Below are 27,887 nucleotides of genomic sequence, written 5' to 3' on the forward strand. Positions count from 1 at the left end.
CCTACATTTTAGAGCATTTACAAATATCCTCACAATATCTAATTATTTCATATTCTAATCACTCAAAACATTAATGATTACATACATAGGAATCCAACCTCCTTGAAAACACAAGACCCCCTAAGTTGACTAAAACATAATGAAATTACTGAGCTGTATGGTTTTGCATCACCTTGCAACAAATAATTGCGCAATGCCTTGTCTCTCACTCTTTCTAGGAAACTTCAAGCCTCAAGCCTCTAGTCATTGTCTCTGGTACTTCACGAACATGCTTCCTTCTTCCTCTTTCCCTATCACAATGTACATTTCCGGCCCAAAGCCTCCCACTTCTTACCTCTTGTAACTATCCACTGCGCCCAAGGAAGCCTCTCCCTCTCATTCCTTGTACAAGACCATCACAGTCATGAGTAGGTAGAGGTAGAATAGTTTATTTCCAGACTAATGATATCTTGTCATGAGTGAACTTCATCTGCAGGTGTCCTCATTCCCACATGGCCAGGTGATATTCAAGGAAGTAATCAGGGAGAGGCTACAAAAGAGCACCTGTAAGGAAGGATCAAAAGGAAGAACCATCATGAAAGACATGAATAAATTTTGGACCATGACAGAGAGAAGGTAACTCAAGTTGACTTTGAAGGTTCTAATACTAATCCAGACCCTTTAGAGTGTGATGATGAAGAATAAACAAATATCCATCATGAAGAAGTCAATGTCATAGTAGCAAGGAGAAGAGTGTGGAATTGATAAAATGAAGTCTTATGTCACCATCGCCAAGTCATGGCTTCTCAAAGTGTCATCACAAAAGTCATATGTGTCAATGTATTTTGCCACATCATTTGTGGAATGTAATTATGTAATCTCCAAAATGAGAAAATGTAAAATGTTTGTAAGCCCATAGGTCCCACATGGAATATGAAGAGTCACAACAAGTTCTAAAATCATGTAGAAACTCAAAGGTCACATAGGAATTTGAAAAGTCATAGTAGGATCTCAAGAGTCATGAGGGAGGTCAAGGGTCAAATGGGAGGTGGAGAGTCATATCATTTGTTATAAATGCACCCTCAAAGCTTAAGAGAAGGGACTTTTCACTTTTCACCTAGACTTCTCTAGATTGGCATAGGAGAGAAGGTCTTTCTTTGGAGTAGCAAGTATTAAATTAATTTTCCATTATTGGGACTATTGTGGTAGCATTATAATTGTGTATCTTGGGACTTTCACTTAATATATGAAGTTCTCAGAGCTGACACACTTTCATGCATATGTTGTGAATGATTGTGATACTATTATTTAATTGGTTGCGGTGTATGCTTATGACAACACATACTAATGAAAAATAACTATTTCATTGGATTTAGTATGCATCTTATTGAATGTACGTTGTTATTTTGTTTTATGATTGTTGTTATCTTGTGAACTACTTTGCAGGTTAACTAGCCATTCTTTCCATGCTCTTGTGTGTCTCTTTTAGAATAGTACTATTACTCTTCTTCTAGAAGCTCACTCTCTTTTCCCTTTTGTGAAAGTACCTTATATAGATTGCAATTGTATGCCTTATAGTCACAACTTGGTTGTTTCAAAGATTGTTTGTATAATATCTTATGTTGATAATTGTATCCAAAGAAAATTCATAAGAATAATGGAAATTAGACTTATTTTGCGGTTGGGGCTCCTACTCCAAATGGTGTGAGGTCTAGTTGGGACTTCATACGAGGGATACCCCTTTTGTTGGCTAAATTCCAACACCACCAACAAGTGGCGCTAGATAGAGTGATATATAACACGATGAGCCCATTGAGTTTGTTTTGAATCTCTTATCTTGAATGGTTCATTCTTAAATCATAATCCCATGATGTTTTTCTAACAGAGAAAAACTTTCACTCCCCGTGGAACTTATTTATAACTTGTCTCAATTAAAGTTTGATGGTGAGGGTGGAACATCCATAGTTGAGCAAAAATCTCAATTTATCAAGTTTTGTGACTTTTATGAAGTGGATAGTGAGAATGTTGCTTATAAATTAATGACCCTCACACTCGAAGGTCGAGCTAAGATGTGGTGTCACACCTTACCAGTCACTTCCATTCATTCATTTGAACAACTCTTTGAGGAGCTTGACCAAACCTTTAGCATATATGATTATCAAGATGTTTATAAAAGGATAAATTCAATTAGAATGAAACTTGATGAATCAATAGAGGATTTTTCTAATAGATTTCTTCACCTATGTTATGAGTTCCTTGAAGAAGATATGGATTGGGATTCTTCAAGGAAACGTTTCGGCATCTAGCTCAAATATCCTTGAAACAATCTAAATCTGAATCTGAATCCTCGGTTGGGCTCTTCCAACTTTCATCAATCATGAGACACCTCTAATATCAAAGGAGGAACCTACTTCCCCTCTTAATCGAGTGATCAATATTTAGCTCAAAAATCAAAGTGCTCAAAATCGCTCAAACACTGAATGACCGTGTCTGTCTCGACAATACAATGCGAGCTTAACTTGTTTCACTCAAAACTGAGCTCATATGAGGATGATATTGCGTTATGTCCGCTTTGCCAAACAGAGGAATTTGCAACAAGAAAAAAATTTCAATCACTGCACAGTCAGCACTCCGTACTATTGACGTGGCAGGTGACTAGGCAGGTAAAAGGGTTTGTCAACAGCTAATGGGCTCTCACCAAGTGGCACATTGTGGTTGGTCAATGTTTGATGAGTTAGTGGTTTCTTATTAGGCAGGGAAAGACCAATGAAGAGGAGACATGTGGCAAGCCCGAAGGCCGCCACATGTGCCTCCCCAAAGATCTGGGTATCGGCGCGCAATGGTAAAATTTTTATGGTAGGTCGGCGGAGTCGAACCTAGGACCTCACTGGCACAAACTGTTGGCTTATTGTGGTCTGACCTAGGTTCGGAAGAGTTTTAGCCAAACAAATCCCGCACTACTGGCCCTTTCGGTAACAATCTGCGGAGCACGGACTAAAGTCTCACCCAAGGTAGTATGGGAGGGTGTTGGAACCAGGTTTCCGCACCTTAGGGATGTCTTGATATGGTCTAGAGGGGTCACGATCCGACCTGCGCACTCGCGCTGCTCTGTGCAGTGGTTTGTCCTTCGCGTAGATCCACGATGGAGCGCTTCTTAGATTCTTATTATTATTGCAATTAATACATATCAGATCTAATTCTGTGGTCTTAATCAAGCATTCAGATGTTATAACCAATGCGCACACCCTTAACTCTTAAAGACATGCATAAAATCATAACATAAGAACAATCATTCAGATTTGTTACCAGATATAGAATATAAAACAGATACACGATATTTCAAAAATAACTTCTCTTTATTAATGTCTTTGTTCCGATACAATCCGTTCCACCCTGCGCACTCAGCTGCAAGGGTCCGCGCACACAACTGCAGACTCTACCAGGCCTCTGCGCACACAGCTGCAAAGCCTACACTAACTACTACCACCCACGACTCAGACTTACAAACTCAGAGTGAATATTTCCTTTACAAACCCATACACTTCAAATCTGATCCCGAATTACCAAAAATTGCCTTCTATACTTAGAACTTTGCTCTATTTATACCTTCCCATGGTTCGCGGACTATGGGTAGACCGACTTGCTTTCGATTATTTTACATTATTTTTGGGCAAACAACCCTTTGACTCGACCCATTTCAATTCACACTCCACGCACTTTGCGGAACCTTTACCATACTTTTACCCAAAATTTTGGGCTTTGAGCCCCAAAACCTTTACGAAGGGGACCCGCTGCCCAACAAGCCCCCAACACAATCATCGTGACTCATCCCGAGTCACTCGGCTGGTGCGGTGATGTTTGCGCGGAGGTTATTCAGCAATGTATGCGCCTTGCTTACCTCCACAACACATTCTTCCGCCATCTATTGTACTCATTATGCGCAAGCCTCTAATACGTCATTGTCGGCTTCACTTGCTTCTCTGAGTTTGTATATTGCCTGCATGTGGACTAGCTTTCCCCCGATGTTGGCGGTGACCGTGAATGCCTCATCAAGCCAAGGCTGGATACGTTCCTTAAGGAATGCTTCTTTCTGGCGAGCGGCGTCGACTTGTGCCTTGAGATCTTGGGCCTCCCTCATCTTGGCCAATCGTTGAGTAAGGCAAACCATTTGCGCAGTCCCCCGGACATTATCATAGGCCTGTTGCAACTCCCATTCTTATGGTTTCTAACCGCTATAAGGTCGAGTCTTCCTGTAGTGAAGTGACCATGATAAATGACTTATCTAACATGCCGGTGCACTCCTGTATGGCACGTACTATTGCTTCCCACCCGGTTTGGATGGCGTGTTGCCACTGCTCTCTAACCTCTGGTGGTGTAGAGGGCTACGCCTTGAGTCTCAGCTCTACGATCCGCAAACTGAGGTCCAACTAGATTTTTGCTACTTCTTCCTTTGCTTCGTGCAACCCACTGGCCAACTTGTGGATCTGTATGCCTACAGGTAAATTTGTTGCAATATCGAGCTTAGGGGCACGATAACACGCTTCCTCAACAATCTGCTCCAACTGCTGATTCTATGCTACTACTTCATCACATTGGAGGCTCAACTGCTTGAGGTTGATTTTTTGTTCACTAAGCATCTGTACTGCGCGACCTTCCCTAGCACGGAGCTCTATCGTTGCTCCACCCTGTAGCTAGGATAAAATTTCGCACGGAAGGGCAGCCAAATTTAATCCAAATCCTCTGATCTGGCCTACCGTGGCTCCATCCTCCGTGTTGTCTACTGTCAGTGCTCTCTCCGGTAGCGCGACCGTATTAGCCATTTTTGCTTGCAGTAGCTGCTCAGTTGCTGACGTACCCATAGCCCCATGGGTAGCTACCACTCCTAGCTATGGGGCCCGTGTTTGAAGCTCCTGCATTGGCATCCTGAGTGCCCCCAACACAGTCTGCTACTCTATCATGGCCTTGTCAAGCGCCTCAGTGGTGACTTCGCGAACTATATCCCCAATGTCACATAGGTCACCCTCGGTCAATGTGATAGGTTCCCCGTCCAACTTGGACGCCTTGGTCTTCTTCTATGACCTTGATCGTTCTGTCGCGCGCAATCGTTTTAAGGGTGAACAGGTGGTGGTTGGCTCCACACCTTCCATCACATTATCCACTTCTGGCTCTATGGTCACGTTCGGACCGCTTTCGTCCTCTATTGTAACAGCCCCTCCTGCAGTCGCCTTGTCTGTGGCAATCTGCGCTACCTCCCGCGACGCACGTACTTCCTCAGTGAGTTGTTCATTCTGCTTCTGCTGTGCTAGGAACTTGGCGGCAGCCTTCTGTTTTTGGATTGTGGTCTCGTTGCGCCCTACCACATATGGTCTACGCCACTACGGTGGCCAAGTATCGAGCACCGCGAAAACAGTGTCGTCAATAGAAATGAAGGGAAGCGTGCTCCACATCTGCTCTGGATCCTTGCACACTCGAATATACACATGGTGCATTTCTGCCTTAAAGTCGGCACGTTCCTCACACTTTCATATACCTCAGTAGATAGGCGGGGTTACTGGTTGATCCATTATCGTATGTTCGCATCCATCAGTATCCAAAAAATCTTGACCTCTCGGTTTCTTTTGGCATCCTTCGTCGCCCATAGCGACGCGTATTTTGCTACCTCTGGCCAATCCTGGTCCAGGGGGGGAATTGACTATCCTCGAGAAATTCCCCTGTAACCAATAGGATGGATAAGAGCAATCACACGTAGCGGAAGGTCTTACCCTGCTCCTCGACCTCCCTGCGATTTGTCAGGAATTCGTTGCAGAGGAACTGTGCCCAATTAAACCATACCCCTTCTGCGCAATGCTCAGCTAACGCGATGACCGTTGCTAGTACCTCACTACCTTGACATTTTCTCATCACCTTTCCTGCTAGCAAATCAGTAGCAATGCAGATCCCTTTGTCCTAAATACTAGTAATAACATACTATCTCTGCTTTTTCACCAACTTATATTTCTTTTTCATGGCTTCCGCAATCGTCAAGTCGCCACTCGTGCCAACTATTTCTGCGGGGTCCCTTCCTTCACAGGGAAGTCGAGAGATCCTATGAATGAGCTCCACCGTGATGGGGATGGGTTTTTCTAGCCATAAGTACCCATTGTGCACCAGGCAAAGCAGTTTCCTGATGATAAATATCATGATTGGGGCCTGATGAAAATGTGGAATTGACACGAGGTGGAGTAGCCCGGCCTCCTCCACCCCTCGTAGCCATTTCTACAGTTGTAGTGTTGTAACGGCCCCCTCCGTGCTTTGTTCCATCAATTCGCTAGTTTCCAAATGGGGAAACTTCTCATTATCTGCAAGGTCCCAGTCTTCAAATTTCATAGTGGGAATGCGACCAACCACTATTCCTTTGAACAGAACCCCTTTGGGGAGGGATGAGGTTATAAGTGCATTTTTAACTGCATCCAAATCTTTAGGTACCTTGACCCTCCCTTTCCATGGAGGGACATACTTAGCCCGTTTTGCTGGAGTCTGTACCGGCTGAATATCTTCTTCCATCTCTTCCTCTGGTTCCATCTCCTCGACAATGTTCGGGGGATCCTCTTCCTCATCATCGCTCTCAATAGTAACCATTTTTCCCTTTTCTTCCATCGACAATTTTCCGAATCATGGATTTCGTGGAGACATCCAAACAGGTCCTACTACCTGTGGGTCCTTCTTGGTCCGCAGCATCCGGGGTGATTTAGGGATCTTGGCTATACCCCTACCTATGGCGTAGGGTTCTGCGTAACGTCCTTGGTTATGGCTATCGTCCTAATTAAGGACTCCTGCATATCCTTCCGCACTACTTGAAACCACGAACTTGCTCTCACGACTGCCTCATTCATGATGCTCCTATCTGCTTGATAACGGAACGACTTAATATGCAAAGTGCCAAGGGTTGTTTGGTGATAGGCCACCTGTGCTTTATATGCCTCTTTGAATTCAAATTCGACTGTTCCCCCCTTTCATGGCTCATTAATGCGATTTTTGCAGTAGATTCGTTCAACCTTGTGTCTTAATTGCCCGTCGTCCACTCCTCAGTGTCTTAAATGGGACATCTTGTCATGAACAGTATCTGCAATGGTCACCTTCCATCCTCTCCATGTGACAGCGTTGTCCCTTGTAAGCGGACGCATTGTGTGCTTCATACTGATTTTGCTCGCCACGTCCGAGCCGCACAATCCGTCTACAGACTCCTTTATAGTCCTGTGCCCTCTTCCAACTACATGGAGTGCTGAGACTGGGCCTTCTATGGATAGTCAGGTGGTCGCACCCCTGGTGCAGGACTTCAATTTTCCTGCTAGCCCAGACTGTGGGCACCTTTTGAGAACCTTTGTATCTGATAGCCCATCGCACTCTGCTGTATATGGTACATTCCACCATTGGTGCGGTCACTACCACGATAGCAGGGTCGCAGCTCGTTCGAGTACCATAGTAGGATCGCCCAGGTTGGGTCCCCTTATTCTCATATTTGCGCGGCCTGCTTGTGCGACTCTGATTTTAATTTTGCTGATTTCTTCATCCAACATCATGCTTTTCCTCCTCAGCCGTGCCCATTCTTCATCAAGTTTGCGAAGTCTCAAGCTGCCACGCTGAATGGCTTCCTGCAACCACCGAATTCCTTTGCCCAAGTCCTCGCATTCAGTCCGAACTGCAGGGGTGGTGGTCGGGGAAATTCTCTCTGCCTTCCTAGTTTCATCATGTCTGATCATAGATAGGATCATCTTTTCACACCCCGTTTTGTTTATGAACCTGTTGGCCCATCGAACCCCTAGTACGCGCAGAATTAGTTGGGGCGATTGTTGTACATCATACGACTGTACCCCTTGTCGTAAGTGGGTGCCCAAACTGCTTCCTCCTGGTTGTGCAGACCGCGCTTGATGCTGAAGGCCTCCAACCCATACACGCAACCGCTTTCTACATTCGCACCCATTCCACCTAATCTTCGAAGGTGTGCTCCACCCTCGTGTAGTTGGCGCATGCAACACCCCTTTTTGAGCACCGTGCCACTCTTTCTCCATGATTATAGTCCCATAGTGGTCTACGAATTCCTCCCCATTTGTTGTGCCATCATCTGCAGGAAATTTCCTTACTTCCGTTTTCACGCATCGCAGTGATCTAATCATCATATTACAATTTAGCGTGGTTACTTCATGCAATCGGTTCTGCCATCGCTCTATCTCTTCATTTGAGTCTGACGTGCAGGAATTGTTGCATTCCCATGAGATTCTCTCATCCGCTGTTGGATTCACTCAATCCTGGTCATGCACCATTATCTGGTAGACGTAGTCTAGTTCATCATCACTGTCCTCATCGTGCACAGGTTCAGTGTAGCACGCTCCTTTGGCTGGGTCCAGCGGAACTATTACACGGAGTGACTTTTTCTTGAATAACATCTTCCGTATTTTTAAGTTGATGACCCCATTCATGTCCGTTGTCCAGTCTATTCCTAGCAACACGGGGTACAGATTACTGTCATCAACAATTTCTATTACCTCAAAGTCCGTCTGTGTACTTACGCTTTCAATGTCCACTGTCACCCCTTGCAACCTTCCCATTGGTAAGATCTTTTGTTGGTTGGCCATCCGCAATTGAATAGGAGACCATTGCAGCGCGGGCCTGCCCATGCGTTCCCACATCTGTTTTGGTAATACATTCACATCTGACCCCAAATCCAAGATGACCTGATCCATCTCATACTCACCAATTTGCACCGTCAATCGCATTTCCCGACTGGTACGCAAAGCATGCTTTCCAAGCTTCCAGACCACGCGTGGCTCTCTTGACCATTCACACCTAATGATTAGCTCTTGTAGTCCCTTAACTGCCTTATTGTCATGTAGCAGCTTCATACATGTCTCTAAAAAGGTAGTAAGCATAGAAGGATCCATTCCCGGCTCAAGTTGATCCTTACTACCTGAAGTAGAGGCTTCCGTGAAGCTCTTCTTAGCTTCCTTAAATGTTTCCTTCACATGTTCCATATCAGACTCAAGTTCCTTTGTAGGAGCCTCATGAACCTTTGAATCTTCTCTAGGTTGTTTCCTCTTATCTGCCCCTGTAGTTGTGCCACTTTTGAGTACCATGTTTATGCTGGGGTCCTCTTCCTGTGGTTTGGACCTCATCATTTGGATATTTTGAGTTGGAGTGGCCTGTAGTAACCCTTTCTCTCACATTTGAGTGATTAGTGTCGGGCAATCTACCATTTCATGATCAAACTGCTCACGACAAGATATTCTCATCGACTTGGTGCAATCATGAGCGTAGTGCCCTGGCCCTCCGCAATTATAACAAATCAGTTGTCCACGCCCTCGTCCAGGTCCCATTCCTCCTCTCCCTCATCTACCCACCGCATGCCCCCGTAGTTGGATCAAACCCTCACGTTTCAGTCTGCATTCGATAGGCTGGGGTCCTCTCCATCATTAGCTCATAGCTTCGACACATTCGCTTGTTCTGACCTACTGATCTACAGAAGTTACAATACAATTGCTGCGAAGTCTGGGTATACTTCTGCAACAAGTGACAGTTGTCTGCCACGTGCTTTCCTCCTACTTGACAAATCGCCCACCAGAGTGTCGGTGCCACACTTGGCCATGCTTGTACCTCCAGCCTCAATGGAATTGGTCCCCCTCCTGCCAAATAGTTCGCGAATACATGGCAGTGATCCTTGTCATGACCCTGGCCCTTGCATCTGATAAACCACACTTATTCACATGCCTCTGGTCGCGACACCCTATTCTGTTTCAAACTCTGCATCTCCAAGCATAGGTTTTGTAGTTGCACGTGGATTCGCTGAACTCCCAACCCAGGATCTTGTATTGGAGTTTCATGCAACCTCATAGCTATCTCTAATGCTTCAGCGAAGGTTGAGATCTTCTGTTGTGATAGCGCCATCCTCAGATGTGGTGTCAAAGACGCCACAAACCACGTGCGGTGTTGCACATCTGTCAGTGTCATGTTAACTTCGCAGATCGTGCTCTTCAATCTCTGATCCAAATCCCAGGAGGTTTCACCTAGAAGCATTGTGATTTCCTTAAATCTGATGATTGACTGAGTTTCTGGTTTTGGTCAGCTAAACTCTTTGTTCAATGCATCCTGGATCTCCGTTATTCTGGCATTTGGATGATCTCTAGAGTGCTTGATATACCACGTCAATGCGCGATCCTGCAGCGTGCTTACTAGCGTAGCCTTTTTCATGTTATCATCTGTAACGCCTTGGGCTTCCCATACTGCCTTTACCACGAACCAGAATTGATCTGGTTCCTCATTTCCTACGCCTCTAAATACGAGCAACTTGATCGCACTCGCCATTCCCACCTTTAGAGGTGGTGGAGTTGGGGTGGGCAAAGATGGGGTTGATGTAGGCAAAATGGGGGATGGCATGGATGGAGGTGGTAACTGTGGAATGCGCTGCTTTATCAACCGGGCCGCACTTCTTAAAGAGAACCCAGTGAGCTCCTCCTCACTTTCTCATGAAAGTGAAATCAGGGGATTGTTCTCTAATCCTTCGATCCCTTGGTAGCCTCTTCCGCTCCGCGTTGTCCCAGACATCAATGGATTCGCATAACCCGTTTTTCACATAATAGCATTTTAATCCAGGTATTCAACGATTTGATGTACTTACCTCGCAGTCCTTTGAGAAAGCTTCTTTCGGCTTCGCTGTAGCTGACAGTTGTGTCTATCGCGAATTCAGTGATGAACCCTCCTATTATTCGATCCAACCAATGATCTACGGCTCGCGCAATCTTATCTTCGGATGCCTCTACCTGCATACCAACTCCGGAGTCCACACTATCGGTTGATCAAGCTTGCACCTTCCGTTGCTGTCTGCTAGCCTCATGATCCAGTGGTATAGTTCTAAAGGGAAGGTTGTGAAGAAGACCTTGTGGATTTCTGTATATATGAAGTGATCCAACCACCTTTCCTCAGAGATCTACAGAGTTTTGTTTTCCTGTATTGCGAACTCATGCAACTTCTGATCCAACCAATCTTCAGTTTTTTTCTTCGCAGGGTTCCAGTGTTTTGACATCAGACATCCCTTAGGCAGATCCTAGTCCTGGCAACAAAACCATTTGTTGGCTTATTGGGGCCTGACCCAGGTTCGAAAGAGTTTTAGCCAAACAAATCCCGCACTACCGGCCCTTTCGGCAACAACCGCGGAGCGTGGACTGAAGTCTCACCGGAGGTAGTATGGGAGGGTGCTGGAACTAGGTTTCCGCACCCTAGGGATGTCTTGATGTATTCTGGAGGGGTCGCGAGCCGACCTGTGCACTCGCGTTGCTTTGCGTAGCGGTCTGTCCTTTGCGTAGATCCACAACAGGACGCTTCCTAGATTCTTATTATTATTGCAGTTAATACAGATCAGATCGAATTCTACGGTCTTTATCAAGCATTCAGATGTTATAACTAGTGCGCGCACCCTTAACTCTTAAAGACATGCATAAAATCATAACATAAGAACAATCATTCAGATTTGTTACGAGATGTAGAATATAAAATAGATACACAATATTTCAAAAATAACTTCTCTTTATTAATTTCTTTGTTCCGATACAATCCATTCCACCCTGCGCACTCAGCGGCAGGGGTCTGCGCACATAGCTATGGACTCTATCAAGACTCTGTGCACACACTTGCAGAACCTACTCTAACTACTACCACCCATGACTCGGACTTACAGAATCAGAGTGAATATTGCCTTTACAAACCCATACACTTCAGATCTAATCCCGAATTACCAAAAACTGCCTTCTATACTTAGAACTTTGCTCTATTTATACCTCCCCATGGTCAGTGGACCATGGGTAGGCCGACTTGCTTTCTATTATTTTACATTTTTTTCGGGTGAACAACCCTTTGACTCGACCCATTATAGTTCGTGCTCCGCGCACTTCGCGGAACCTTTACCATACTTTTACCCAAAATTTTGGGCTTTGAGCCCCAAAACCCTTACGTGGGGGACCTAATGCCCAACACGAACCTCGTGCCTCATTGCTATACCACACAATGTCGCTTAAAAATTATAGGTTGCAACTTATATTTAAAGTTTAACATGGTGGCGGTTAGGGGGAGGAGAGGGCCAGCCCCCTCCCATGTGACCACACCATGAAAACCGGTGATTAGTGTTATCCATAACCACGTGTGATTAGCACTAAGTGGGGTTAACAACTAATTAAACTGTGCTTATCATTTAATTAATGTGGAATTAAGTTGGCAGAAGATTTGGCAGTCCCCTAAATTCGATGCTAACTCCAGATTTAGTAGAGTTAATTGGAGTTCCTCTAGTTCTAGTGGATAATTTCTAGGAGAAACTGGTTTTGCCATAACTTTTGCAATTTTTGAACAAATTGGGCTCAAAAAAAGTCACTCTTAGATGGTTTTGATGTTCTGAGCACACTGAAGCAAGTTTCAGGAGCAGTAGAGCATTGTAAACAACAATTTTTCCATTTGAGCTAATATAGAGGCCCTAGACATGGAAGCTGGACCAAGGAGATGTAGCCCAGGAGGGGTGAACTCCTTCATCAAAACACTGTGTTAAGTGTTCATTTTGATGGTTTGTTGTACATTTGTTTGTTGTTGATCAACACTTGATTTAAATTTTATTTTTCTCATGAATTTGACATAAAACTTGACAAAATTTACCTTTTCATTCACAAACACCATAAAGGAAACCTATGCACATGAATCAAATGATAAGATTTTTTTTTTTTAATTATGAACCTGAAATTAGCCCAACAAAACTAACATTCATCAACATATCAAGTTGGTATCAGAGCAAAGGTTATTTGCTTGATTGCTTGAGTTTTGTGCAAGTAGGGTTTTAATGGTTGCAAATTTGTGATGCTTACAAGGTTAAAGTTGTAGATAGAAGAAAGGAAACTATTGGTTGCAAATCATGATGTAATGCCCATAAGAAGGAGAGCCACAATGCCACAATCTTCGCCCAAAGTTTCAATCCTAGTTGCACTTGAAGCATCTCAAGTTTTAACTTCAATTGAGATTGAAGAGGTACATGCAGTACTAGAAGTTGAGCTTGAATCCAAAGCCATCATGTCGGAGAAAGAGAGACTGAAGGTCTTTTAGAAGAGGAAGCATTCAAGATATATTTTTATGATTTAACTGACATGGTTAGAGTCCTCTATGAAGAGAGGAATACTAGAATGGCTGGAGAGAGTTCTAAGTCCCCACATGGAGAGGTAAGCTCAGAAGATAAAAAAGATGAAAAGATGGATTCAAAGGGTAATGGAAGAAGTCCTCCTCCATCTCCACCATCTTCATCATCTTCCTCATCATCTTCATCATCATCATCATCACAAACAACATCATCTTCCACCATAAAAATTGTTCATACTCATTCAAAAACCCCAAAAGAAAAAACTCCCTTACTCAAATTGGACATTAAGTTTGAACTTCCCATGTACAATGGTGAGGTAAATGCAGAAAAGTTAAACAATTGGATTTGACAATTGGAGGTTTATTGCAGAATTCAGAACCTTCAAGAAGATGACATAAAGATCCAGTTGGCTTCATTGAGGCTAGAAGGAGCAGCACTAGTTTGGTTGGAAGCAAATACTCGAGAGGAAATCTGAATTCACGGTAAGATATCCATTTTCTGGGTTGAATTTGTTTCTTCAATTAAAAGATAGTTTTATCCTTTAGCCTATATGAAAAAATCCATTATGAGTTGGCAAAATTTTAGGCAACTCAAGGTCCAAACAGTTCAAGACTATACCCAGGAATTTAGGAAAAGGGCTTTGTTGTTAGGAGTAAAATTGAATTCCCAAGATACTCTCTTGAAATATATTGGGGGTTTACATTCCTACTTAAAACATACTATCCTTATGTTCAATACAAGAAATTTATATGAGGTATATGTGAAAACCACACACCTTGAAGCCAGAGGAAATAACATTCAGGAAGAGGGTAGTAAGAAGAAGCCATTCAAGAGTAAGGAGAAAGAGAAGGGTGGAAAATGAAAAGGAAAGAAGAATGAAAGTGTAAAGAAACAAGGGGAGAAAACTATTTTCCAACATTGTTCCAAAGTAGGGCATGATGAAACCCACTATTGGAAATTACATCCCGAACTAAGGCCTACGAAACCAAAGAATAAGGGGAAACAAAAGACGACCGCTACCACACAACATGATCTTGGATCTAATTCCAATGATGAGACCAAGATTTCAACCATGGTCACAAAAGGAAAAGAAGCTATTGCAAGAACTAGTTCCTCACATAGTCACAACAACACTCCAAATGAAGAATCAAGAATAGAATTGTTCCATGTAAGGGTAATTTCATATCGTACAAAGATTGATGCATTATTTGATAGTGGGTCACAATCAAACTTTATTTCAGAAGACTTGGTCAAAAATCTTAACCTTGAAATTGTACCTCATCATAAGCCATATCCCTTGGGTTGGATAGTCAATAATGAAAATTTATAGATTACAAAGAAATGCTTATTCAGGGTTTCCATTACTGAGAAATTTATTGCTGAAGTTGAGTTAGATGTAGTTCCACTTGACATCTCAGGAATAATTTTGGGAAGCCCATATTTGTATGATAGGAAAGCAGAATTTTATCGCCATGAGAACAAATATCTATTGCTCAAGGATGGAGTGGAGTATATTGTGAGATCCCATCACAAAAAGTTAAACATTTCGTTGCTTAATGCAGGCCGGATGAAGAGACTAGGAAATGCAAGTAAAAAAATTGAGCTTCTCATGATAAAAGTAAAAAATAATGATATAGATTATGAATCTTTTGAAGGTTGTGATGATAAGTTAAAACTTAAAATCTGATTTGTTTGATGTGGTAAGCAAGTATGGCAAGATGTTTCAGGAACCACAGGGGTTACCTCCCAAGAGGGGAATTCAGCATCAGATACAGTTGCAGCAGGATGTTCCACTTCCAAACATTGGCATGTATTGCATGTCGATCATGGAGAGCATGGGAACCAAGAAGAAAATTCAAGAATTGTTGAACAAAGGTATCATACAACCATCTACTTCGCCATGTGGTTCACCAATTGTCTTGGTGCCAAAGAAGGACAGGCCCTAGCGCGTGCGTGTGGATTTTCATGCACTGAATAAGATAACGGTAAAGAATCGTTATCCACTCCCAAGAATTGATGATTTGCTTGATCAATTGAGTTATGAAAAGTATTTCACTAAGTTAGACTTACGAAGTGGTTATCGTCAAGTTAGAATGGCTGAAGAGGACATTTGGAAAATCACATTTAAAACTAAACAAGGTTTGTTTCAGTGGTTGTTATGCCTTTCGGTCTTACAAATTCTCCAGCTACTTTCATGAGAGTTATGAATGATGTATTGAGACCATTTCTAGATGATTGTGTCATTGTTTAATTAGATGATATTCTCGTATTCAACAAATCTAGCAATGAACGTGTCATGCATGTGAACAAAGTACTTGATGTCTTGAGAAAATAACAGTTGTTTTTAAAGATGTCAAAGTGTGAATTTGGCAAGACTTATTTAGTGTATTTGAGACACATTGGTGGAGGAGGTGAGCTGAAGATAGACCCCTCTAAGGTTGAGGTCATTGTGAATTGGCCCAAGCCCAATATAGTTATAGAGGTAAGAAGATTTCTAGGGGCGGCACAAAATTGGAGAAAATTTATTGCTAATTTTTCTTCCATTGTAGCACCACTACATGCATTGACTAGTGTCAAGAAAATATTCCATTGGAGAGATTTACAGCAAAAAGCATTTGATGCTTTAAAACAAAAGATCAGCTCAACACCGGTATTGTCTCTTCCAGATCTTAGACATCCATTTGAGATTCAAACGAATATTAGTGATTACGCTATGGGCACAATTCTTATGCAGCATGGTAAGTCCATTTCATTTCATTCTGAAATTTTTAATGGTGTTGTGACTAACTATCCCACTTATAACAAATAACTTTACGCATTGGTATGAAGTGTTAAAAAATGGAAACACTACTTGATGGGGAAGGAGACCATTATCCATATCGACCATCAAACATTGCAGTACTTAGAGTCACAGTCAAAGTTGCAGCAATCATGACACTTCAGATGGATGGGTTTTCTACAACAATTTCATTTGGTTATCAAGTACAAAAATGGAATCTACAATAAGGTAGTTGATATGCTTTCTAGACCTATTGTAAATTCATCTATTATACTCAAGAATAATTATGTTTTACATAAAAGTTACAATGAGAAATATGCATATGATAATGACTTTCAAGATGTGTATGCAACCTTGAGGAAAGGCAACCAAATTGAAGAGTTAGATTACCATGTACATAACAGTTTATTGTATCACTTGAGCAAGTTATGTATTCCACACGAAGGAAGAAATAGTATCATAAGGGAGGCGCACACTTCATTGATTGTTGGCCACTTTGGTGTAGGCAAGACAGTATCGAATCTCATTAGAGGATGTTCTTTGTGTGCAATAAGTAAGCGTAGCAATAGGAAACTAGGATTGTACACTCCACTTCTAGGACCTTCATGTCCATGGGAGAGTATCTCAATGGATTTTGTAAGAGGTATTCCATTGTCAAGGAAAGGCCATGATTACTTGTATGTAGTTGCAGACAGGTTCAGCAAGGTGTGTATTCTAATGCCATGTAAAAAGAAAATTATAGTTGAAAAAACAACTCATTTTTTCCTTCAAAATATTTGGGTTCATTTTGGTCTTCTTACTTCCATTGTAAGTGATCGATATTCTCAATTTGTTGGGAATTTTTGGTCAAATTTGTGGGACATGATGGACACTAAGTTAAAGAAAAGTACATCCTTTCATCTGCAAACAGATGTACAAACCGAGGTGGTCAATAGGGTAGTCATTCAACTTCTTAGAGGATATCGCAACAAATGTCCCAAGTTGTGGGATGAACAGTTGCATTACATACAAAATGCATACAACAGGGCAAAGCATTCTTCCACAAACACATCGCCATTTGGGGCATGTTTTGGGTACTTTCCAAGATCACCATTGGACTTCATCTTTGAGAAATATGTCACCATCGATGGTCATAGCGACATCGATAAGGCAAGGAATTTCATTGAGCAAATTCAGTTGATACATCACACAGTGCAAGAATAGCTTGAAAAAAGTCAAAGAAGCTACAAGGCAAGGCATGACCAACACTATGTCGATCATAAATTTCAAGTTGGAGAAGAAGTTTGGTCCTTTTAAAATTCTCGGAAAGATTGGTAACAATGCATTAAGCTAGATTTGCCTCCTTATATGCAAATATACTCTGTTGTTAATGTTGAGAATTTGAGATTGTCTGAGCCTACTTTGATTGATGATAAAGGAAAGCATGTTTAGCTGCCATCAATAGATGATTTATCGCCAGAATATCTTGATGAACTTCAGCAAGATATCATACTTGACAGAAGAACCAAAACTTTAAAGAGAGGGAATGATGGATACCTTTGAGTGGGACTCAAGGGACAAAATCCTTCTAAGGCTAAATGGATGCAGATTGAGAAGTTGAGGGATTTGTACCCTCACCTGCTCAACAATTGATAGTATCTTTTTGGGTCCAAAAGGCTTCCAGTGGGGAGGAATGATCAGGTGATCAAGTGCTCAGAATTTCTCAAACACTGAACAATGGCATTCGTCTGAACGATATGATCCCAACGCAACTTGTTTGACTCAAAATGGAACTCGTATGAGGAAGATATTGTGTTCTGACTTCTTTACTAAATAGAGGAATTTTGCAACAACAAAAAAAGTACGGTCACTGCACAGTCAGCAGTCCATACTACTGACATGGCAGGTGACTAGGCAGGTCAAAGGGTTGGTCAACGGAAAATGGGCTCTCGCCAAGTGGCGCATTGTGGTTGGTCAATGGTTTGATGAATTGGCAGTTTCTTATTGGTCGGGGAAGGACCAATGAAGAGGAGACATATGGCAAGCCCAGAGGCCGCCATGTGTCCCTCCCCAAAGACCTGGGTATCAGCGTGAAATGGTAAAAATTTTATGGCAGGTCGGCGAAGTCGAACCCAAGACCTCGCCCGCACAAACCTCATGCCTTACCGCTATACCAAACAGTGTCGTTTAACAATCATAGGTTGAAACTTATATTTAAAGTTTAACATGTTGGCGATTAGGGGGAGGAGGGGCCAACCTCGCGGGGCAACCCCCTCCCATGTGGCCATGCCATGAAAACCAGTGGCTAGTGTTATCCATAACTGCCCGTGATTAGCACTAAGTGGGGTTAACAACTAATTAAACTGTGCTTATCATTGAATTAATGTGGGATTAAGTTGTCGGAAGATTTGGTGGTCCCCTAAATTCAATGCTAACTCCAGGTTTAGTGGATTGAACTAGAGTTCCTCGAGTTTTAGTGGAGAATTCCTAAGAGAAACTGTTTTTGCCATAACTTTTGCAACTTTCAACCAAATTGGGCCCAGAAAAACTCATTCTTAGGTAATTTTAATGTTCTGAGCACAATGAAGCAGCTTTTAGGAGCAGTAGAGCATTGTAAACATCACTTTTTCCATTTTTTAGCTAATATGGAGGCCCAAGCCATGGAAGCTGGACCAAGGAGATATAGCCTAGGAGGGGTGAACTCCTTCATCAAAACATTGTGTTAAGTGTTCATTTTGATGGTTTGTTGTACATTTGTTTGTTGTTGATCAACACTTGATTTACATGCTATTTTTCTCATGAATTTGACATAAAATTTGACAAAATTTACCTATTCAGTCACAAACACCGTAAAGGAAACCTATGCACATGAAGCAAATGATAAGAAATTGTTTTTTTTTTAATTCTGAAGTTTAAATTAGCACAACAAAACTAACATTCAACAACAAATAACCTCTTTTCCCTTGTCCTCCTTCATTTTCATCGCCAAACAAGGTAGTCACTAATGTTAACGTTAAACTTGGGAAATTCAAAAATCAAATTGATGATCCATTTATCCCATCTACATTTTATCTTCATGGTCAACACTATATATGGGAAAACTTGGAATGTCCTAATCAATACAAGAAACCTAAGTTTAAGACTGGTCTATTGATTCCCCTAGATCACATTAATGTACATAACTAAAATAGTGAATCTAACAGCATTAAAAGTGTTGTTCCTTCAAGGGACACCTATCATCCTCTATCATCTACATGTCATGACCCTTTTTACCTTGATCCGCTTGATAAATCTACTCCACCAGCCAGTTCTTCAGATACTTTTGATTTTCAATTTCTTGTCCAAATTGTGATCAGGTAAAAGGTGGTCACATTCTATAAGGGGGAAAGAGTGTAAAGATGATCTTAATCTCTCTTCTCTCTTTCAAAATCCTTTGTGTCAAGATGATGTTCCTTCATTCTTGGTTAATTTAGAATCTAGTTAACTGAGTAGTCAATCAAATGAAATCGAGATATTTAATCAATGTAAAACCTCGGGAAACAATCATCCTGATAACAATGGTGTTAAATTGGCAACTAGGGCCAAAATCCATGTGGGTCAGCTTATTTATGGCAGCTAATATTATTATTGGATCCCTCTCATCGAGAGGTTTAGGATTGATATAAATATCATCCAATTTCAATAAGTATTTATGGAGATATGAATTTATTTTGATTATGGAATTATCATCAAGCCGATCAGCAACTTATGTAGGCTCAAGAAGCCCAAACGTCATGTCCATTCAACCTATACGTTTTTGATATAAATAGAAGAGGATTTGATATCATTTAGAACACACATTCTCCATGTGAACTCCTCCTCTCCATGTCTTGGGTTTTTGGAGAAGGGGAAGACACAAAAAGAGAATACGTTGGATGCCCTAGCTGCAGATGTAGATATAGAAGAAAGAGCCGCAATCCATACGCTATAATGAAGGAAATCCACACGCTGTAATGGTGACCTTATCCATGCAACCATACGCTAAGATGAACAATATCTATATATGCAGCAGATGAGGGCATATCCACGTAGGCATATGAGGATTCCATGCAGCAGCAAAGGATGGTCCACATAGGCATATCCATGTAGCAGATGAGGCTGTAATATTCTCGGATATGGTAGCGTACTTATAACACAGTCAAAGTATATACGCTGCTCATTGAAGACCTAGCCGCAGTGATAACCACAACTACAGTTATCTAACGACCTAGCTACGATCTTCATGAAGCACCCATACGTAGGTCAATGGGACATAGATACTATACGCTGGTCAATGAAACAGTGATACCCTGTGTATTCAATAAAACATAGATACGTTGTCATGAATATCACGCAGTCATGAAGGCAATGGCAATAGCTATATATACCCAGGCAATGAGCGCAGCAATGAAATATATATGTGTTGGTCATTGAGATAACCTATGCAGCAAGATACATACATACATACATATACATACACACACACACACACACACACACACACACACACACACACACACATATATATATGCACAGGTAAATGAAACATATATATGCTAACCTGTAGCCTAATATGCAGGTCATAAACAAGATGGAAGTGAAGCCGCAGTAATACAAAGTTGTAGGTGACAGCGTGGTAAATCCAAGGTTGTCTATGAAAGAAGCAGTCTTTCTAAGCATATTGGATAGTGTAATACAATAGTGATCTGAAGATGAAAATCTTGGATGAAGGGACTATGTTACACACGCATCCTGAGATATAGAACTCAGTGTATTATGACAAGGGCAGCATGATAATCATGCACATTAGCAGGGGCAGCATAATGATGATGATGCACATTAGCAAGGAGCTACATGATGAATGGGCAGCATGATGGATAAGATCATGGACATGGGCAGCATGATGATAATCATGATTAGTGCAGCATGGTGCAGTATGCAGTGGTGCAGCAAGAGGACCAGATGCAGCACGATGATAGGTGAAGGAGTCACCTTGGAGAATCAGTTGAAGCAGAATGTCTTCAACTGATCTCATCGTTATAGAGATGATCTATGCTCAGATCAAGATCAGTCAAAGTATTGACTTCTGTTGTAAATGTACTATCTCTCTCACTTTCTCTGATGAACTTTGAAGAACATAAAAGGAGAATTGATCAAGGGTTTCCCCACATTGTGGGGTTTGTCCCTAGATAGCACCACATCTTGTGTCCTCTTGTCTTGGCTTGTCTTCTGCGATTTACATTCATGTTCTATCTACCGTTTACTTTAATGTTGATGTGATTGCTAATGTTGAAAATTTAAATAAATTGCTCTGGCATAGAACATACCTAAAATTAACATGGTATCAAAGCTGAGGTGAAGACAATGCCCAAGAAAGAGTGAAAGAGCAATCACTGAAGAGAGCTAGGACAGGACAAAAGGATCAATGGGTTCCTCATCCCTCTTCTAATTCACCTAGGGTGAAGCCAAAGCAGAGAATATTATCAGAATGGCATAGCGGAAAGTTTCTGATATCCTAGCTAAAGATCACTTCATTGGGAAGTTCGGAACAAAGGGTGGAAGGAAAGGCAAATGCCTTGAAATAAGTTTGGCCATTATGCAAAGGAGTGTCCGAAGGATAGGGACACATCTCTTGATGAAGATAGTAATCATTCTAGGGACATCTTCAATGATCAACGGAATGACAAGTAATTCAGGTCAACTCTTCAAAAGAAAGCAAGGAACCCCATAATCTCTTTTATGAACTTGATTGCAAGAAGAACATGGTGTCCATCTCGGAAATGGAAGTCAAAGGTTTCATGGTGGCACTCATTGATGGAAAGGTACATATTTGAAAATAGAATTTTCAAAGATGTTGTTGAGTTCAAGATTGTATTAAGTTACAGGAAGTCCACTGGGGACCATGTTCATTGACCCATAGCACCGGAGGTCTATCAATCAGATGGTGATAGGGAAGTCTGAAGGAACATAAAATTACATGTCTGAGATGTACCGAAGGAAAATCTTACAAGGGGACCATTCCCCCATGTAGCAAGTCCACAGGTGTGGAACAACACGAGGAGTTTGAGATTGATAATCAAGAATCTCACATATACAGGTGGAAGAAAGCCCTTTATGGCTTGAAGCTAAACACCCTGGGCATAGTATGAGAGGATCAATAGCTGTCTGATAACGCTGAGATTCACTAGGAGTGAAATGAATCCAAACCATCCGAAGGTTGTGGATGATAGACCTCTCATACCAACACCTTATGAGGATGACCTATGCAGACCCTCTCACTTGCAAAAGTAAGAGGGAGCTGGATTCCGGATGTGAAACGGTAAACTGCAACCCTGTGACTACCTCGAGGAAGTTATACAGCAGTGATGTCGGACCAGACATGGGTAAGTTCTTGGTGAACTTCCGTCCGGACATACATTTTGCAGTTAGCACGGGGAGCTTATATTTGGTTGAGCCCCACTGGATTGGTGCCAAGAATCTTTTAAGATGTCTTCAGGGCACAATCTCTCATGGATTGAGATACACTACCGGAAATATGAAACTTCATGATTATTCGAATACTGATTGGGTAGGCAGTGTGGAGGATCATTGGAGCACTTCTTAGTGCTGTTTCTCTTTGGATTTCGCTTTGATATCATGGATGAGAAGGAAGCAGAAGTCGATTGTTATAAGCACCGCCGAGATCAGATACATATCTACTTGTATGATCTCATATGAAGCTGCCTGGTTGGGGAAGCTCCTCAATGAGCTGTTTGTATACATGATGAATACCACCGTGATTCTCTGTGACAACCAGAGGTGGGATTCGATTATTGAGGAATCCCGTATTCAACTATTGCTCCAGCAGATAGACATCAGATACTAACTTATCTGGGATATGGTAAGTCTATGAACAAGGAAGCTCCATTGCTATGAGATGATGTACAGGTTGCTACACTTTGTCTAAAGCCCTAGGGGAAAGATTAAATCTATGATTTTCCTGAATGAATTGAGACCCTTGTACAAGGATCCTGCATGTTGCATACATGGAGCTCTGGGGGCTTGTGGTGCTTACTAGAGCAACATACGACTACAGGGTGACTCACCCTCCCTTGGTGCTGCGCACTGGGACAAGATGATTCGCTCTCTTGTGGGACAGGATGATTCGCTCTCTTGTGGATAGGATGATTCACTCTCCTGTGAACAAGATGATTCGCTCTCTTGTGGGACAAGATGATTCGTTCTCTTGTGGGACAAGATGATTTACTATCCTATGTAGCAGGATGATTAGTTCTCTTGTGAGGTCTAGATTATGTGTTCTCCATGACAACTGTAGCAGGATGATTAGTTCTCCTGTGAGGACGGGATTGATTAAGTTCTCCTGTCAAGGCATCCTACCCATGCAGTCTGGGACTCATGGGAAGTACCTCTCATCTGATCAATAAGTAGGGAAATGAGGTTAGGGACCATACTAGTATTGATGTACGCATCGTTGTATCTACCGTACTCCCTATGCTAGGATGACCTTCATTGAATTGGGATCAATGATACTGGTCTGGGACTAGTGGTAGGAGTTGTACCCCCTATGACACTGACTTCGGGTCAGTTGAGGACTAGTCTGGGACCAGTGGTACACACTCCGAGACTAACTTTGAGTCAGTGGACTGATCTGGGACTAGTGATAGGAGTTGTACTTACTATGACACTGACTTCGGGTCAGTTGAGACTAGTCTGAGACTAGTAGTACATACTCTGAGACTGACATCGGGTTAGTGCAGGACTGGTCTGGGATGAGTGAGAGTGGTACATACTATGATGCTGACTTCGGGTCGGTTGAGACTGGTCTGGGACCAGTGGTACACTCTTTGAGACTGCGATACTGGTCTGGGACCAATGGTAGGAGTGGTACCCACTATGACGCTGACTTTGGGTCGGTTGAGACTGGTCTGGGACCAATGGTACACACTCTAATACTGACTTTGGGTCAGTGGAGAATGGTATGAAACATTCACGATCAATTCTTCTTCTTGATGGTTCAGCAGAGCTAAGTTGAGCAGAGTAGAGCCAGCAGAGCTGAGCAGAGCAAAGCAGGGCCAACAGAGTCAGAGCCAGCAGAGCTGAGCAGAGCATAGCAAAACCAGCAGAGCTGAGCAGAGCAGAGTAGAGCCAGAAAAGCTTAGCAGAACCAACAGAGCTGAGCAGAGCCAGCAGAGCCAAGCAGAGCAGTGCAAGGCACTGATGGCAGAGATACTATAGCCAGGCATATGGATCAACGGATGGAGTTCTCCCTAGTTGAGAGGGAGTGTTAAATTGGAAACTAGGACCAAAATCCGTGTGGGTCAGCTTTTTGTGGCAGCGGATATTTTTATTGGATCCCTCTCATCGAGAGGTGTAGGATTGATCTAAAGATCATCCGATTCTGATAAGTATTTATGGAGATATGAATTTATTTTGATTATGGAATTATCATCAAGCTGACCAACAACTTATGTAGGCTCAAGAAGCCCAAACATCATGTCCATTCAACCTATACATTTTTGGTATAAATAGAAGAGGATTTGATGTCATTTAGAACACACATTCTCCATGTGAACTCCTCCTCTCCACGTCTTGAGTTTTTGGGGAAGGAGAAGACACAAAAAGTGAATATGTTGGATGCCATAGCTGCAGATGTAGTTGTAGAAGAAAGAGTCGCAGTCCATATTCTATAATGAAGGTAATCCACGCGCTGTAATGGTGACCTTATCCACGCAACCATACACTAAGATGAACAATATATATATGCAACAGATGAGGGCGTATCCACGCAGGCATATGAGGATTCCACGCAATAGCAAAGGATGGTCCACGTAGGCATATCCACACAGTAGATGAACCTGTAATATTCTCAGATCTGGCAGCATACTTATTACACAGTCAAAGTATATACACTGCGCGTTGAAGACCTAGCCCCAGTGAGACCACAGTCGCAGTTATCTAAGGACCTAGATACGATCTTCATGAAGCACCCATACGCAGGTCAATGGGACATAGATACTATACGCTGGTCAATGAAACAGTGATACCCTGTGTATTCAATAAAACATAGATACGCTATCATGAATATCATGCAATCATGAAGGCAATGGAAATAGCTATATATACCCAGGCAATGAACAGAGCGATGAAATATATATATGCTAGTCATTGAGATAACCTATGCAACAAGATACACATATATATATGCACAGGTAAATGAAACATATATATGCTAACCTATAGCCTAATACGCAGGTCATAAACAGCATGGAAGTGAAGCCCAGTAATACAAAGTTGTAGGTGATAGCATGGTAAATCCAAGGCTGTCTATGAAAGAAGCAGTCTTTCTAAGCATATTGGATAGTGTAATACAATAGTGATCTAAAGATGAAAATCTTGGACGAAGGGACTATGTTACACACAACATCCTGAGATATAGAACTCAGTGTATTATGACAAGGGCAACATGATAATCATGATGAAGGCAAGGGCAGCATGATAATCATGCACATTAGCAAGGGCAGCATAATGATGATGATGCACATTAGCAAGGAGCTACATGATGAATGGGCAGCATGATGGATAAGATCATGGACATGGGCAGTGTGATGATAATCATGATTAGTGCAGCATGGTGCAATATGCAGTGGTGCAGCAAGAGGACCAGATGCAGCACGATGATAGGTGAAGGAGAGACCTTGGAGAATGCCACCTTGGAGAATCAGTTGAAGCAGAATGTCTTCAACAGATCTCATCGTTATAGAGATGATCTATGCTCAGATAGATAAGTCAAAGTTTTGACTTCTGTTGTAAATGTACTATCTCTCTCACTTTCTCTGCTGAACTTTGAAGAACATAAAAGAAGAATTGATCAAGGGTTTCCCCACATTATGGGGTTTGTCCCTGGCTAGCGCCACATCTTGTGTCCTCTTCTCTTGGCTTGTCTTCTGCGATTTACATTCATGTTCTATCTGCAGTTTACTTTAATGCTGATGTGATTGCTAACGTTGAAAATTTAAATAAATTGCTCTAGCATAGAACATACCTAAAATTAAAAAATGGTCTCACTAATGTACATGGTGATGGATGCCTAGGTACATCCACTGATTCCTTTATTTCTCAAGAAAGCTTTGATTTGAAAGGCTTAAACCTAGAATTTGATGTAGTCAAAGGAGGTTCTCTTATGTGATCTTCTTCTTCAACCTTCCACCCCTTGTATCCTATTGATTGTGATGAATTAACTCATAATGAAGATATTTCATGCTCTTCAAGTTCACAATCTAATGGGCAGAATCTTAAATTACACCAGATGGTAAGGCTACGCATGATGAAGATGAAAACAATGAAGTCATTGAGCATTCATTCCATTCTTTACAGCTTCCAATCTTGCGAAAGAATAATTTCTCTAGTTCAGGTTACTCATGAAACTTCTCTGATTTACACATCCTCAAATGTGCAATTAGAAGAGCCTTTAACTTGAATAATTTGTTTTTTTAGGTGGAAAAATCTTATCAAACAAGTGGTGTAGATAGTTTTCATCTTGTTAATATTGATCTTGTTTAAATAACTGTAGTAGTTGTGCACCTACAAATCACAATCTGACTGAACTCTAAAAATGTGAATTTTCAACTTTCTAAAGTTCTGGGACTTACCAGGGAGTCGAAGCACCTCAATTCTCATTAATGGTTATGTCAATTTCTCGCAATCCTAATGACGTCCTTGCACTAGGTCAGATCTAGATTTTCTCACAAAGTTATTTTTTTCATGTTGTTTCACTAGATGCAAACTCATTCTTGATGTATTTTGCGTTTTTTCGACACATTTTTTTCTAATTTTCAAGATTGGGTTTCTGATTGGATAGAAGATCCCATTTTAATTAATTCATCTTCATGTAAACCTCTTGCATTGAACTCGGTATTGAAATACACATATCTCTTGGATAGGTCGAGTTATGAAGCCTATCATTTTGATTATCATGTCAAAGCTTCTCATCGGTGGAAGGATTCACATCTATCAAATACTTCTAAGAATTATCAACACCTGGTCTTTCTTGTGAATATTGTGATGCTAATCATTTTCCTTCTGGCATAGGATATCCTTTTGAGTGTTAGTGAATGTTTGAGTTAGTTGATGAATCAAATTCCTCATCTTGACAGTTTAATTTCCCAAGTTGATAGAAAAGTTGAATCTCATTCGACACATGTTGTCCATTGTATCCTAATTAGTTCCCTGTATTTGCTATACTAGCATTCATTTTTAATTCTTCTAATCGGATACAAGGTAATGATTTTTTATTTTCACTATGTGAGTAAAATGATTCTATTATTCAAAAAAATTGTGAAACTGTTGAAATAGATCTATCTCTATGTTCAAATAATGGAGAATCTTATGCCTTAACAGGCCCATCTAATCATGACACTAGCCATAACACCAATTTTTCAATTAATCAATTTCTCACTGGTGTATCTTATGATAATTATTTTATGTTTGTTGATCTTGTCAAGCCCATAAATTCTTACTCATTATTTCATTGTTCAGATACTTGTCAGATAGTTGAAGCACTTAATCCTTTGTTGATGGTTTCTGAGCGAGATCATATTATCTCTTCTTTGCAAGATTCTCCCCATAATTCAAATGCATTAATTGAAATCTTATTTTTTCAATAATGTCAAGGTTTTCAAGAGGATTGTTCTGGGTACAATGATCAAATTTATGATTGGTCAGAAACATCTTACTTAGCAAGTCATGTCGCTAATAATAAGTTTCATTCTTCCTTGATATTTGCTATGAATGAAAACACGAATGAAGGTACATTCACTAGAATGTTTTGAGGCTTATATGATTGTTGTTCTAATAAAAAAGGTATGAATACACACTGGTTAAAGATAATTGTTTTGGCACATCTTTCTATCGGTAGGAGAGAACTTCAATTTCTTGTGCAACATATTGAAGTTTATATCTTTACTTTTGCACATCACTTAATGTTTTTTTTAATTG

This window comes from Pinus tabuliformis, chromosome 4_1 (assembly GCF_031772625.1).
Source record: "Pinus tabuliformis cultivar Carrire ecotype Pingquan chromosome 4_1, CPIR1, whole genome shotgun sequence".
Lineage (NCBI taxonomy): Eukaryota > Viridiplantae > Streptophyta > Pinopsida > Pinales > Pinaceae > Pinus > Pinus tabuliformis.